Genomic DNA, 12,545 nt, shown 5'->3' on the forward strand with positions numbered 1-12,545 from the left:
CCAGGTAGGCATCCAGACGGGCCTTGAATATCTCCAGAGAAGGAGACTCCACAACCTCCCTGGGCAGCCTGTTCCAGTGCTCCGTCACCCTCACCATGAAGAAGTTCTTTCGCATGTTGATGCGGAACTTCCTGTGATCCATTTTGTGGCCATTGCCCCTTGTCCTGTCCCCACAAACCACTGAAAAGAGGTTGGCCAAATCCCTCTGTCTCCCACACCTCAGGTATTTATAAACGTTAATAAGATCCCCTCTCAGTCTTCTCTTCTCAAGGATGAACAGACCCAGGTCTCAGCCTTTCTTCATAGGGAAGATGCTCCAGGCCCTGTATCATCTTTGTGGCCCTCCGCTGGACTCTTCGGCAATCACCTCTGCCAACTCCCTTAGCACACGTGGATGCATCCCATCAGGACCAATGGATTTGTGTGCGTTGAGCCCACTCAGATGCTCCCGAACCACTCTCTCGTCAACCGGGGGGAGCCCTCCATTTCCCAGACCCTTTCTCCTCCCTCCAGGGTCAAGGAGTCCCGGGGGGGAGTCCCTGAAGCAAAGACTGAAGCAAAGAAAGCATTCAGTATCTCCACCTTCTCAGCATCTCCCATTACCAGGGCACCCCCCTCGTTCAGTAAGTGACCCACATTATCCCTAGTCTTCCTTTTACTGTTTACATACTTAAAAAAACCCTTCTTATTATCCTTTATCTCTTTTGCAAGCCTCATCTCTAGGTGGGCTTTAGCCTTCCTCGTCGCGTCCCTGCAGGCCCTGACAACACTTCTATACTCCTCCCAAGAGGACAGGCCCTTTTTCCACATTTCATAGACCTTCCTCTTCCTTTTGATCTTATCGATGAGCTCCTTGCTCATCCACACAGGTTTCCTGCCCCCCTTCCCCGATTTCCTACTCTTCGGGATGCACCGATCCTGGGATGCACCTGTTATATAACAGGTATGAAGCTCTAGAACATGACAATCAAAACAACGATGTAGACAAAAGCCCATCCCAGTTGGAGAGGGTGCCTAAGGCAAGGCAACCTACCCCCCACATTGCTACATCAACTGTCAAGAAAGAAAGAAGGGTTATCGTCATGGGGGACTCCCTTCTGAAAGGGACAGAGGGCCCAATATGCCGACCAGACCCAACCCACAGGGAAGTCTGTTGCCTCCCTGGGGCTTGGGTGAGAGACTTCACTAGGAAAGTCACTCGCCTGGTACGGCCCACCAACTACTACCCGCTACTGGTCTTTCAGGCTGGTAATGACAAAGTAGCAAGTAGAAGTCTGAGAGCAATCAAAAGGGACTTTAGGGCTTTGGGGCGACTAGTTAAAGGATCAGGGGCACAGGTTGTGTTTGCCTCTGTCCTTCCGATAGGGGGGATTGACGTTAACAAGCAGACTTGTCATATTAATACATGGCTTCGGGACTGGTTCAACCAGCAGAACTTTGGGTTTGTTGATCATGGGAAGGTCTACACAACACCAGGCCTGCTGGCACCACATGGGATGCGCCTTTCTCAGAGAGGGGAAAGGATTTTTGCTCAGGAGTTGGCTGGGCTGATAGAAGGGGCTTTAAACTAGAGTCAAAGGGGGAAAGGGATAAAACCAGGCATGTCGGAGATAAGCTAAGGGATGGCACGCTAGAATCAGAGGGACTGTGTTCTAGTGAGGTCCTTCGGTCTGCTCCACAAGGTGCTGCGTGCAGTGAGGCACATTTGAAGTGCTTCTACACAAATGCACGCAGTATGAGGAATAAAATGGATGAGCTAGAAGTCTTGGCCCAGTCCCACAGCTACGACATCATCGGCATAAGAGAAACCTGGTGGGATAAGTCCTGTGGCTGGTGTATTGCAATAGATGGTTACAGGCTCTTCAGGAGGGACAGGCAGGGTAGGCGAGGTGGCGGGGTGGCGATGTATGTGAAGCATGGGCTGGACTGTGTGGAACTTCAAGTTGGCCATGGCAAAGTTGAGAGCCTCTGGGTAAGGATTAAGGGATGAACAAATAAAGGAGATGTCGTTGTGGGAGTCTATTACAGACCACCCGGCCAGGACGACAATGCCGATGAATTATTCTTTGCAGAACTAAGAGATGCCTCGAGATCAACTCCCCTTGTCCTTATGGGGGACTTCAACTTGCCAGACGTCAACTGGGATCACCACACGGCTGACACGAGCAAGTCCAGGAGGTTCATAAAGCACCTAGATGATAACTTCTTGGTGCAGGTGCTAAGGGAGCCAACTAGGAAAGGTGCCCTCCTAGATCTGTTGCTGGAGAAACAGAGAGGGTCTTGTGGGGGACGTGGCAATTGGCGGCTGTCTCAGTCATAGTGACCATAAAGTGGTTGAGTTTAAAATTTTCGGTGACAGAAGGAAAACTGCCACCGAAACTTCATCCCTGGATATGGGGAAAGTAGACTTCAGGCTGCTCAGGGAATTAGTCAGCAAGGTCCCCTGGGAAACTGCTTTTGAAGGCATTGGTGTCCATCAGTGCTGGTCCATCTTTAAGCACTGCCTCCTAAAAGCACAGGATCAGGCAATTCCAAAATATCGGAAGTCAAGCAGGCGGGGCAGAAGGCCAGCCTGGCTGACCAGGGATCTTCTTCTGGAGCTTAGGCAGAAAAAGAAAATGTACAGCTGCTGGAAGCAGGGTCAGGCAACGTGGAAGGAATACAGGGACACTGTTAGTGTTTGTAGGGAGAAAATTCGTGTGGCCAAAGCCCAACTAGAGTTGAAGCTGGCCAGGTCTGTGGGAGACAATAAAAAGTTTTTTTTTTAAATATGTGAACAGAAAAAGGAGGACCAAAGAAAACATATGTCTGCTACTTGATGGGGAAGGTCACCTCACAGACAATGACGTAGGCAAAGCAGAGACGTTTAATGCCTTCTTTGCCTCCGTCTTCAACACCGATGATGGGCTTCGGGACCCAGGGTGCCCTGAGCTGGAGGACCATGACGGTGGGAATGACAAACTCCCAAGTGACCCTGAACGTGTGCAGGATTTCCTGTTCCACCTGGATCCATACAAGTCCATGGGTCCGGATGGGCTTCATCCCAGGGTGCTTAGAGAGCTGGCAGACGTCATCGCGGGACCTCTCTCAATTATTTTTCAACGGTCTTGGGAATCTGGAGAGGTCCCAGTAGACTGGAAGCTGGCAAATGTTGTGCCAATTTTCAAGAAGGGTAAGAAAGAAGACCCTAGCAATTACAGGCCTGTCAGGACTTCAGCAAAGCTTTTGACACGGTTTCCCATAGGATCCTACTGGACAAAATGTCCAGCATACAGCTAAACAAAACCATCATATGATGGGTGAGCAATTGGCTGACGGGCAGGGCTCAAAGTGTTGTGGTAAATGGGGCCACATCAGGCTGGCGGACAGTCACCAGTGGGGTCCACGAGGATCATCGAATCCAACTCCTGGCACCACACAGGGCCACCCAAAAATTCAGACCATGTGACTAAGTGCACAGTCCAAACGCTTCTTAAACTCCGACAGGCTTGGTGCAGTGACTACTTCCCTTGGGAGCCTGTTCCAGTGCATGACAACCCTCTCAGTGAAGAACCTCTTCCTGATGTCTAGCCTAAACCTCCCCTGCCTCAGCTTGACACCACTCCCACGGGTCCTATCACTGGTGACTAAGGAGAATAGATCAGCGCCTTCCCCTCCACTCCCCCTCGTGAGGAAGCTGTAGACTGCGATGAGGTCTCCCCTCAGCCTCCTCTTCTCCAGGCTGAACAGGCCAAGTGACCTCAGCCGCTCCTCATATGTCTTCCCCTCTAGGCCCTTCACTATCTTCATAGCCCTCCTCTGGACACTCTCCAACAGTTTTACATCCTTTTTGTACTGTGGTGCCCAGAACTGCACACAGTACTCGAGGTGAGGCCGCCCCAGCGCAGAGTAGAGCGGGACAATCACTTCCCTCGACCGACTAGCAATGCCGTGCTTGATGCATCCCAGGATACGGTTGGCCCTCCTGGCTGCCAGGACACACTGCTGGCTCATATTCAACTTGCTGTCAACCACAACCCCCAGATCCCTCTCTGCGGGGCTGCTCTCCAGCATCTCGTCGCCCAGTCTGTACGTATAGCCAGGGTTGGCCCGTCCCAGGTGCAGGACCCGGCACTTGCTTTTGTTAAACTTCATGCGGTTGGTGATCGCCCAGCTCTCCAATCTGTCCAGATCTCTCTGCAAGGCCTTTCCACCCTCAACAGAGTCCACAACTCCTCCAAGTTTGGTGTCGTCGGCAAATTTTCTTAGAACACCTTCTAGTCCTACATCCAAATCGTTTATAAAAACATTGAAGAGGACTGGCCCTAAAATGGAGCCCTGGGGGACCCCACTGGTGACCATCCGCCAGCCAGATGTGGCCCCATTAACCACAACCCTTTGAGCCCTGCCCGTCAGCCAGTTGCTCACCCATCGTATGATGTTTTTGTTTAGCTGTATGCTGGACATTTTGTCCAGTAGGATCCTATGGGAAACCGTGTCAAAAGCTTTGCTGAAGTCCAAAAAGATCACGTCAGCTGGTTTCCCTTGATCGACTAGATGGGTGATCTTATCATAAAAGGAAATCCAATTTGTTAGGCAGGACCTACCCCTCGTGAACCCATGTTGGCTGGGACCAATTATATTGGACCAAAAGATTATATTTAGGATCGTGCTGATGAGTGTCCAGAGCTAGAAAATCTCTCTACCCAGTGCTGGAATTCTCGCTATGCATGTGATAATAATACCAGTGCTGCTTTACAGATACAAGGCTCACACAAAACACATGAATGTTTCTTTAGCTTTCACTTGACATCTAGTTTGAACACAGGTCTCAAGAGATGAGCCCTCACTAAGCCATGCAGATAAAAAGGAGGACAGGAGATGCTAAGGGTCTCCCCTCACCCAGTGCACGGCCCATCTCACGGGGTAGACTGTGGGGAAAACCAGTTGCTTTGAATAATACAAATGGCTTTTTGTACATCAAAGAGAGAGATTAAAGACTGTAGTGATGTTCTGGCTCCTCTGATGTCAGTGGCAAATTTTCCATGGGCTTCCCAGGAGGTAAGATTTCAACCCCAGGCTTCAACTTATAGCTAAACAGGGAGCGTGACCCACTGTCTGTCACACACGTATCTTTCTGGGCTGCTCGACAAGGTTTGGATGATGGGCTTAGAGTTGTTGGATAGTACAGATTTAGGAGAAACTTCTGTTCAGGTCAAATCCAATGATGTTTTTCCCTAATTTGTTGATTAAAGGGAAAAAAAGAACTGTTTTAGGTTAAGTCAAGACAGAATATTTTAGTCAACCCAAAACGAGGTGTTTATTTAAGACTTAATTTAATCTTTGTGAAATCTCTAGGGCTTTGTTAAGAAATAGATTTAAAACTGTTTTTAAAATGAAAAAAATGAAATGTTTTTTTTCAAAATGTTTGTTTGGGCTTTTTTTTTTTTTTCTTTGTCTGTATGTGTAGTGCAATTTTGCCTGACAGTTTCAGTCCCTTCAGTAATTTTTTTTTTTATCAAATATATCTGTCCCAGCTATGTATCTGATTTATTTCCAAGTAGCAAAGGTTCATTTTTTTAGTTCTAGAAGATGAAACTTCATTCCCCTGGCTGCTTTAGCAAGAGGAAGGCTTTAAAAAGGTAGTTGGTTCCAGGAGGGATAAAGGTGGGAATTACCTTTCTTTATTGGATCTCAAAGGAGTGTATAAGAATTTCCAGTAACAAAGAGATTGACAGATTACTTGGCTTTTAGGAAATGGATTTGCAATTCTATAACAATACACATTTATTTTAAGTTCTTTGTCCTTGGCATATATCTTCATCTTACCTCATTTGCAGACATCTGTGGGTTTCTATTGTTCAGTTACATATTGACCCTTGGAAAAGCTTGGTGTTTTAGTCAAACATAAAGCATGCAGAGCCTGAGTGCAGTGACATTATCAGCACTGTTTTCTGAAGCCACACAAGTAAAGGGCTCTTCCCCTAGAGGGACAGATGCGGTTTACTGGGGTAAAGGTGATGCATGTCCGCACATCTGCAGATGCTGCATCTCCATCAGAGAGTGTGGTTGTGTTGAAGAAAGCCGTAGAATGGACAGAGATGTCACTGTGAACCTCCAGAATACATCCTAGGCTACTGGAGAGAGGAGGAGAACCAAGGGTAACTTTATGCTTCTGCACAAAAGACATTGTCCTTTGGTGTAAGACAGGGAAGACATTAGAGGAGCGCAGATGCTACTTCCAAGTCAGAAGTGACTTTCTGTAGCTAGAGGAGGCTTTAAGAGAAACTGCAAATCATTTCTTCAAGAGCAGCCCAGTTCTGTTTCATAGCCAAAAAGAAAATGAGTGATACTCTTTGCAAGCAAGCACAAAGTTAGCCATTGCCCTTCAAACCCCAGTGATTTCATCTAGTCACAGCACTCTAAAATGCAGCAGAGCTAAGGCACAGCTCACCCTGCTCTGTAGGTGGCACACTGTACACATGATGGCACTGATGGATTCAGCTTCTTAGGGGCCATATCCATGTATTAACTGGCATTGGAGTGGCATTGGGGGCCGTCAGCAGCCCCAGCTACCAGCTCAAAGGATATAATTGTATTGTAAATGCTGTGTGCGTTGGTGATGGATAAGCACGTCTCTGCAGCCTGACTGCTGGGATGTACGGGGCAAGCGATCCTCTAATTCGCCACCAAGAGGGTCTCTTGCACTAAACAGCCTCTCTTAAATCAAAGCATTCAGTCCCACTGAACGTGGGAGATGGGAGGGGAGAGCTGGAAAAAAAAAAACCAAAGACGATAAAAAAATCAACAGTGCTTCCCTATAAAATAAATTGAGATTTGCGGAATTCACTTCCAATTGACGTCAGACATGCCAATTCGGCAAATTCATTTGAGGCCAAATTGAGAACTTGTCCTGCAGTCTGTTTTGCTGGACTGTAGCACAGCTCACTCATGGGGGCTTTGTTCGTTATTGTATGTAAAGCACTTTGAAGCATCGTGCTGTGAGTGCCATGAACAGCAGCTTCAGCTCTCACCTTGTGCCGTGGTGGTGAGTGCATGGTGCTGTGTCCTTGCACAGACGGCTGCTGCAGTACTATGAGGCAGGGAAACACAGCTATGCTCCTGCTGACCTTGCTTGGCTTCTCTCCACACCTGAAGTCCATCACTGATCAATGTCCTGCACTCCTTGGAGGGAGTAGATGGTGGCCACAGTGGTTTCTGTCCAAAAGGAGCTCCAGAGGAGGTTTTCTGTGCTCATTGAAGGGGTCTGTAAGCCCTGACCTTTGGCTGCTTACCAAAGACGGATGTAAAACATCCACCTCAGTCACTGGTTTTATTTTATCAGTACCCCTGACTATGACTGTCTTTTGGGGAAGGGACATACCTGAGTAGATGCAGGGTCCCATCAATCCCAAAACACATACCAGGTGTCTGCATGTCATGCAAAAGCAAAAGTCACCAATGCAAAAAATGCCAAAGCAAAGTCACCAATGGGCTCAGGATCTGTGAACATGAGCTTCTGTTGCTCTGCACAGGACAAAGTGTATGCGAAGGTAAACAAATCACTATGCCCACACTTAACAAAGAACTGACTTAAATATTTGCAATATATATATTTTTTATCAACAATTTAAAGATAAAATCAATTGTTTTGCAAATTTCATCCCATCACTTCTAGCAAAAATGTCATTCATGGATATTAAAGCTAGGGTTATTGTCCTGGTTTCAGTTAGGACAGAGTTAATTTTCCTCCTAGTAGCTGGTAGGGTGCTATGTTTTGGATTAGGATGAGAAGAGCGCTGATAACATGCTGATGTTTTAATTGTTGCAGAGCAGTGCTTACACCAAGCCAAGGACTTTTCAGCTTCTCGCTCTGTCCTGCCAGCGAGCAGGCTAGGGGTGCAGCAGGAGCTGGGAGGGGACAGACCCAGGACAGCTGACCCAAACTGGCCAAAGGGGTATTCCATACCATCTGACGTCATGCTCAACAATATATAGGGGTGGCTAGCCGGGGTGGAGGGGGGGGCCGGCTGCTCGGGGATAGGCTGGGCATCAGTCAGCGGGTGGTGAGCAATTGCATTGTGCATCACTTGTTTTGTACACATTATTATTAGTAGTACTATTATTAGTACTATTATTATTATTATTATTATTATTATTATTATTATTATTTTCCTGTCTTAATAAACTGTCTTTATGTCAACTCACAGGCTTCACTTTCCCGTTTCTCTCCCCCATCCCAGAGAGGGAGGGGGGAGGGTGAGCGAACAGCTGTGTGGTGTTTAGCTGCCAACCGGGTTAAACCACAACACCTAAGCAGCAGTTATTGCCCACCGGAAGAGAGAAAATACTGAAATAACTGGATTTCTTGGTCTTACCAGACATGCCTTGGGCACATCTTCTGAAAATTGCTACTTCAAAAGTCGATATCCGTCAGGTTAATGAGTAAGTGCAAACTGGATCTGAGCAAGCTCTCTCCACCTGTTGTGTGATATAAAAAATTCTGTTTATTCACATAAAATGGATGTAAAAAATGAAAAAAATCTGATGATTGCTTCTAGTGACCCAGCCAAACACCTCAGTGGTCAATAGTTAATTTGACATCTGGTAAATCATTGCTCTTTTCCAAGGCATATCCCTTGTGAGCTGATAGTTGCAGCTGGGCAAGTTGGCTTTTATTAGCAGTTCCAGCCCTTGACATATAGGGTTGTCTTTTCTTTGTCAGCTATGGTGTCTGACACTGCACTTCGTGGTCAGTAATAAAAAAAATCCATCAAACTTCGAAGTCAGACATCTTTGACTTCAGCCATATTATCCCTACATAGGGCATGGAAATGGAACTGTATTTTGTCCTGAGACCATCCTTATGTGACAAGCCTGTAGGTCTATGCAAAAAGGTGCTCTGAATTAGACCAATCAAGAATTAGTCACAGCAGATTTTGCTTTTCATCTTGAGAAAATAAATAGCTGGAATGACTCCAGCTTCACCCACCTGCAACCACCGTCCACTTTGAATACATATTCAGGCAAAGAAGCTTCAGAAAACATCAGCTTTTCTCGCCACAGTGTGCCACATGCTTCCTGGCAGCCCATATCCATTTAAATAGTCATGGATCAAACCAGAAGGTGATCTGATGGTGCTTAGGACTCTGCATGTTTCCTGCTGCTGCTATCAAAATGAGGGGAATGATCCAAAGACAAAAATACTTAATGTGAGATGCAATTTTAAGCTATATCAAGACTTGTACAGACTTTTCTATAAATCCAAAATAATGAAAATAGATAATCCCAACAGCAGAGCTTTATAAACAAGAATTTTTACATCCAGTTCCCATTTTCCCAACAGGATGAGGGTCCTATCCACTAACATTATGTCGCTTGGATTCATCCAGGTTATGATTTAGCCATGTGTTTCTGAGGTCTGGAGATGTGCCCATGCCCATGGGTGGTCTGTGCCCACTCAGCCCCTTGCAGTGGGCACGTGGGGCTGCCCTCACAGTTCCCTTGCAGGCACACGATGTTCTGCCTGGTGCTCAGGAATTGCACCGGAGGAAATTGGTTATTGCTGATGCTCAGAGCAAAACATGAAAGTTAAGCAAACTGCAGAAGATAAGATTGCAAGACGGCTTCATAAGTCTGACCATTCAACAACCAGTTGGGGTTAAAAGAGGGCCTAGGAAACGAATGGAGAAGGATAGAAGGATTTTATGACAACTTGAATTGCAGTTGTCCTTGTCAGCCATGCAACAGAGCGATGATCTGTCGCCCTTGGGCTTCATATTTAGCAGAGAAATCAAGCTGCTGGCCACTGCTGCATGGCTCTAGAAGAGAAAATTTCAATATCAAAACAGACTGATTTTTCCGTTTCCTGATGACCCTCTCAGAGAAAAACAAAACAAAACAAAACAACAGCAACAAAATACACATATTGCATTTGTATTGCATTTAATCAAATGTATGCAGTAGAGGATGGGTTTGTTTGTTTCATTTCGTACTTCCGTATTCCAGCCATGGAGAAATCTTGCTGGTAGGGAGGATAAACAACCAACCAACCAAGCAACCCAACCACTGGGCCTCTAGGAGCTGTTGTTATTTATTTCCACAATTAGCAGTCGAGTTCTGGTGCTGTGCCCAGAGAACTCCTCTCATTTTTCAGTGTGTCACTCTGTGCATAATATGCTTTTAGGAATTGAGGATTAAGGCATCTGATTGAGGGTGGTTTATGAAACTTTTTATGGGAAGCCATATAGCCAAACCTTTAGAGAATCAGACCACCATTTTAATGGGCTTATGTTGTGTACAAGACTGTTCAGTAAGATTTCCACACAGTACAGAGCGTCTTGATAGGGAACTTGGATTAATCAGGGATGCTGTTGCCAGTTGATGCTGGGGGTTGTTTTCTGAATTAACAACAAGCTATGAGTGGTGCTGAGAACAGCCTGGGGGCAGCTGCCCTTCCTCCTTGAAGATGCTGAAATGGTCGGATTCCAGCAGGGAAACATTTACAGATCTGTTTGTGAAATAAACTTAATATAGACAGTCTTTGGCAAGTGCCTAGAATACAGAGTTGGAGCAGAGGAAGCAACTCCGCTAATCAGAGACCATCGCTCTGCATTCCAGTGCCACCGGGACACGGGGCAGGACAGAGAGAAGTCATCACCATCACAAGCCTGGCAAGTGCATACGATGGCCAAACCACAAAATCTGTCTGTGTTGCATTTGCTTGTATTAGAAACACACACATGTATACTTACTAGCAGGAAAACATCCCAGGTGTAGAGACAAACTCTCCAGCGGGGGCCCAATTCAGCATGTCGTGTGTGACCTGGATGGGGAGTCCAGCTGCTGATTTCGGAGCGCACCATCACTTCCCAAAAACTGTGGGTGCTCAGCACCTCCCAGAATTCAGTTGAATATTTCAGCTGTGACAGAGGGATGAGTATTTAAGGCATGTATCTATAGTGCAGCACTCAGATTTACCAGAGATGTCATCCTCTCCCAAGGTTGTTAACGGTATTGATTAATTGCCTAATGTTAAAGTTATTGATTGATGAAGCTGCAATATAAATACTGGCACCGTTGGTTACTCCGCACAGATTTTAACCTGAGCACTCAAATGTTTTATATCTTTCGTGATTTGTAAATCACAAGAGTTTCATGCCAAATTCCCACTGTGCCCTGGCCCCTGGTTTCTGGCCCCTCTTTCAAATATAAGACTCCTTCAAGTATCATTTCACAAGAAAGAATTCAAAATGAAATCTCATGTCTGTACTGTGCTGTGAGTACTGAGACCATCTTAATGTCCACTTCACTTTTGGATAGTACTGGAACTTTTTGTAGACCAGCTTTTTGTAGACCAGTAGTCATCTTCCCAGGACAAACAAAGAAGCAAATTTTCTGGGTGCTGAGCCTTCAAATACACCTGGGATCTGAAGACCTGATGAACCCTGCTATAAATCCTATAAAGAAAAAATAATTTTTATTGAGTGCTTCCCACTTTCAACAACTTTATTGATACATTTGAAGGGAATCCTGAAAAACACTTCCCAGAGCCTTCAAGGTCAATCCACCATCATCATTACCAAAGCATTGCAAGACACTCCATGTTGCTCTGCCAGATCCAGAGCAACAACAAATCATGAGCAGGTTTTAACACCCACTGCACTGCAAACAGTGAGCTGAAAAGAAGATGCATTTCTGGGGAGAATGGAGAGATGCAAAGGCATCAAAGAATTAAGAAGGCAAGTCTCCATTTCACAAGGATCCTCAATGAAATTCCTGAAAAGCAACAAAGCTGGACTAACACAGGTGACAGTAACCTTACCCCTGCATGTGCTGACCTCTTACACACACACGTTGCTGTAGCATCAGCTCGATCCAGCTCATAATTCAATAGCCAGAGCTGAGAAAAAGAGAGTGCTCATTACACCCAGCTGGGATATGGACTAGGAGGAGATTAAGTGACTAGATACTGGCTGTGACAGAAAGCTGTGTCAGAGCAAGAAGTGTAATGTTAAGAGGAGAAAAATCCTCCATGTTGGCATCAATAAGCTCTTCCTTCTTCCTCTTGGATTCCTGTGCTGACCACCCGGAGTTATTAAGGCTTGTAAAGATGAAGGAGGGTTGCTGGAAGGCCTTAGAAAAAGATCACTGAGCAATTCAATGCCAGATAAAAACCATAGGCAACATGTAGGTAATGCACATTGCAAGGAACAGTTTAAACTACTCGTTCATGCTGATGGGCTCTGAATTAGTCGTAACTCACAGGGACAAGATTTAGGCATTGCTACTGACAGCTCAATGTGCAGCAGAGGTCAAAAAAGTAAATAAGGCATTAGGCTGTGTTAGAAGGGGAGAGAGAATAAAGGACAAAGATAAGTCCATGGCTGGGCTGCATGCACAAATAATTGAGCCTTTGCTTTAAATTCATCTTTTGTTTTTTGACAGCTTGCCCAAAATTGCGGCTGTCCAGAGCAGGGTGGGGAAGAGAGGCTATCAACACCGTGGAGATTTCAGGAATGGGAGGACTTTGAAGGAAATGTCAATGTCAACTAAAAGGTGAGCTT

Source organism: Cygnus olor (genome assembly GCF_009769625.2).
Source record: "Cygnus olor isolate bCygOlo1 chromosome W unlocalized genomic scaffold, bCygOlo1.pri.v2 SUPER_W3, whole genome shotgun sequence".
In the NCBI taxonomy this organism is placed as follows: domain Eukaryota; kingdom Metazoa; phylum Chordata; class Aves; order Anseriformes; family Anatidae; genus Cygnus; species Cygnus olor.